This window comes from Nycticebus coucang, unplaced genomic scaffold (genome assembly GCF_027406575.1).
Source record: "Nycticebus coucang isolate mNycCou1 unplaced genomic scaffold, mNycCou1.pri scaffold_72, whole genome shotgun sequence".
In the NCBI taxonomy this organism is placed as follows: Eukaryota; Metazoa; Chordata; class Mammalia; order Primates; family Lorisidae; genus Nycticebus; species Nycticebus coucang.
The window spans coordinates 299,842-303,874 of record NW_026515592.1 but is presented as its reverse complement, the minus strand read 5'-3'; the positions used below and the strand labels follow the sequence as shown (position 1 = coordinate 303,874).

Here is a 4,033-nt window from a genome sequence, read left to right as displayed (position 1 = left end):
GGAACATTCTCCAAAATAGACTATATCCTAGGACACAAATCAAACCTCAACAAAATCAAAGGAATTGAAATTTTACCTTGATTTTCTCAGACCACAAGGCTATAAAGGTGGAACTCAACTCCAACAAAAATTGTCATCCCCACACAAAGACATGGAAATTAAACAACATTATGCTGAATGACAGTTGGGTCAAGGAAGAATAAAAAAAAAAAAGAAATCATTAACAACAACGATTGAATATAACAGCAATGAAGGCTCAAGCTACCAAAACTTGTGGGACCAGCAAAAGCAGTCCTACGAGGGAAATTTATCCCATTAGATGTCTACATCTGAAAAACAGAAAGAGAGCATGTCAATAACCTAATGAATCATCTTAAAGAAATGGAAAAGGAAGAGCAGTCCAATCCCAGCTGCCATTCAATCCTGTAATTCCTCTGCTGGGCATATACCCAGAAGACCAAAAATCACAACATAACAAAGATATTTGTACCAGAATGTTTATTGCAGCCCAGTTCATAATAGCTAAGTCATGGAGAAAGCCCAAGTGCCCATCAATCCACGAATGGATTAATAAATTGTGGTATATGTATACCATGGAATACTATGCAGCCTTAAAGAAAGATGGAGACTTTACCTCTTACATGTTTACATGGATGGAGCTGGAACATATTCTTCTTAGTAAAGTAACCCAAGAATGGAAGAAAAAGTACCCAATGTACTCAGCCCTACTATGAAACTAATTTGGGGCTCTCACATGAAAGCTATAACCCAGTTACAACTTAACAATAGGGGGAAGTGGGAAAGTGGGGGTGGGTAGAGGGAGGGGGATCGGTGGGATCACACCTGTGGTGCATATTACAGGGGTATTTGCGAAACTTGGTAAATGTAGAATGTAAATGTTTTGGCACAGTAACTGAGATAACACCGGAAAGGCTATGTTAACCACTGTGATAAAAATGTGTCAAATGGTTTATGAAGCGAGTGTATGATGCCCCATGATCATATCAATGTATACAGTTATGATTTAATAAAAAAAATAAATAAATAAAAAATAAAAATTAAAAAAATAAAAAAAAAAGAAATAACCAAAATTAAATCAGAATTTAATTTAATGAAACAACAAGTTGGTTCTTTGAAAAGATAAATAAAATCCGTAAAAAGAATTTGAAAAGCACTCACTGCCATAAGAGGTCCCTGACACCGTGTGGTTGCTTAAGTGTGCGCGCGTTTATGTCCACCTTCCTTATACGTTAGAATGGTCTTTGGCATGTAAGAGTTAACATTCAGTTTCAGTGACTAGTAAGCCTCCTCAAAGAACAAAGTCATGTAACAGCCTGCAATGTGGCTAACATGCAAATTGGAACAACACACATTTCAAGGCTTCACGAGTGGCCTCTCAGTATTCATGCTGCAAGGCAGTTTTGTGTTTCTCTAGTTGTTTTCATGCAACGAGGAAGTGACAAGAATTTTATTTCCTTGCAGAAATTACCATACAAAGGGAGTCGAGTGTTAGAACTGGACATGGACATAAAAAGACACAGAGGAGTCTTAGTCTGGATACTCAGATTCCTGAGCGTCCAAGCTTGTGGCACCACTTGAGGGCTCTGCATTCTAGAGGAATTTCTGGGGGTTCTGCCTCTCTCTGGCTGAGTGCCAGCGTGTCTGTATTCCACCCTCATACAGAGTAACCTGTGAATCAGCTTTTGGAAGCAAGAAAGAGAAATCTTCATTTTTGTCTCTTTTCCTTGTGCAAAATGTTTTCTCCTTTGCCCTTATATTTGGGCTACACAGAGAATTCTTTCTGGCCCTTTTAAGACTCTTTCTACATGTTCAACCATAGAAGTCCATCCCAGGTCCACTCTCTTCTATTTCAAAATTCAAAATGTATATGTTGGGCTCAGAACTAAAGACTCCTTTGGCTAAGCCATCAGTTTCCTGTTACATATCTAAATATGTCATAGGGATTGATGACAGGTATGTTCTGAAATGTTATTCCGGCAGGCACACAGGTAGTTCCTAAAGTGATCTCCATCTGAGAATAATACCCAGGTGTCCCAAAAGTCACCCCTAAAATCACCAGACATAGACTTAAATGGGAAACTGTAGCTAAGTGTACCTTTACTGATGATGCAAAATATTCATTACAAGATTTTACAAAATATTCTCTACATGTTGACTTTCTTTGTAAAGGAAAATTCTTACTTCCTTGTAAAATTTAGTAATGAATATTTTGTAAATAAAGGTACATTTAGCTTTAATTTCCCTTTTTTCTTATGTATTGCAACATCAGGGACAACTTTTGGGACACCCTGAAATATGAGTCTGTACTAGAAAAGGCAGTATTATGCTGGGAAGACCTAGTAATTTTAGCTTTAAACTAGACACTACCTAGTTTATATGCTAGTGCATGAAAAAAATAAGCAAAATGAATTATAGTCTTGAAGGACTACAGAAATTTGGCAAATTGAAATCACTTAAAAAACTGAATATGTTAATTTCTAAGGGGCATTTTTATAAAAACAAAAAATGTTATCTAACTTATTTTTTTTTTATTTTTGAGACAGAGTCTCATTATGTCACCCTCAGTAGAGTGCCGTGCGTCACAGCTCACAGCAACCTCAAACTCTTGGGCTGAAGCGATTCTCTTGCCTCAGCTTCCCAAGTAGCTGGGACTATAGGCACCCCTCACAATGCCTGGATATATTTTTGTAGTAGTTGTCATCATTGTTTACAGGCCCAGGCCGGGTTTGAACTCACCAGCCCTGGTACATGTGGCTGGCACCCAAACCACTGAGCTACGGATGCTGAGCCTCTAACTTAAATTTTTACAGAATGGCGTGGTCCCAGAAATTTAAAAAATTAAAATCTTAAATTACCTTGTAAATAATCAAAACACATACTAATATAAGAGTTGTTTTAAGATTTTTATTTTTGATTATTATGGGTCCATAACAGTTGTAAATCTTTGTAGGGTAGGAAAAGTGTCTCTCCCTGAGATGGACATGTTGGCATTTCCCCCCAGGGCTTTGGCAGGAAACAAATCCCTAGGCAAAAGAAAGGGTGCTGGTCAGTGTCAGTGGGGAGGGCAGGTTTTTGTTGTTGTTTTTGAGACAGAGTCTCACTGTGTCTTCCAGGCCACAGTGCAGTGGCATCATCATAGCTCATAGCAACCTCAAACTCCTGAGCTCAAGCAATCGTCCTGTCTCAGCCTCCTGAGTAGCTCAAACTACAGTGCCCACCCCAAAGCTCAGCTAACTTTTTTAATTTTTAGTAGAGGCGGGATCATTCACTTGCTCGGGATGTTCTCAAACTTCTGATTTCAAGGGCTTCTCCTGCCTTGGCCCATAGAATGCCGGGATTATAGGCGAGAGCCACTGTGATTTGCCAGGCCTATGTTTACAGCGTGTTGCAGAGAAAACTTATGACAGCACGTTGAGATGTGGCCATAGAAGTGGCAGCTTGAGGTGAAATACTATAGTTGTAAGTCTTCATCAGATTATAACATAGAAAAAAAGTTTTTAAACTATATTTAAAAATTAAAAGTATACTATAAAAGCATATTATGGTGCTCACTTCGGCAGCACATATACTAAAATTGGAATGATACAGAGAAGATTAGCATGGCCCCTGCGCAAGGATGACACGCAAATTCGTGAAGCGTTCCATATTTAAAAAAAAAAAAAAAGCATATTATGAAGTCTATGTTAAAATAAGAAATACTGTAAAAGTATATTTTAAAATAAAAATTATGCTATCAAGTGTGTTATAAATTATATTTTAAATGATTGAATTAGATGTTATGCTCTCTGTAATTGCTCTTTCAAATGTATGAAATATATTATGAATCATAAGCTACAACATATTACAGATGTGTTAGCCCTATAGAATTGTTTAGCTAAAGACTCAGACCTGAGCAGAACTGGTTGTGGTCTTCAAAAATGTTACCCAAATTCCCTAATACTTACGTGGTGTGGTGGGAACTGGATGAAATGATAGAGGAAAACCTACCAAAGTATAACATGTTCTCAGTAAA

The 4,033-nt window shown here is 37.6% G+C and overlaps 1 non-coding gene across 1 annotated transcript; it reads left to right on the top strand.

Moving 5' to 3' along the window:
• The first annotated feature begins 3,565 nt into the window (after positions 1–3,565).
• Positions 3,566–3,672, top strand: LOC128579564 (U6 spliceosomal RNA). The gene has a single exon (XR_008378203.1). It is a non-coding gene; the product is annotated as a U6 spliceosomal RNA (small nuclear RNA).
• Positions 3,673–4,033: the final 361 nt, after the last annotated feature.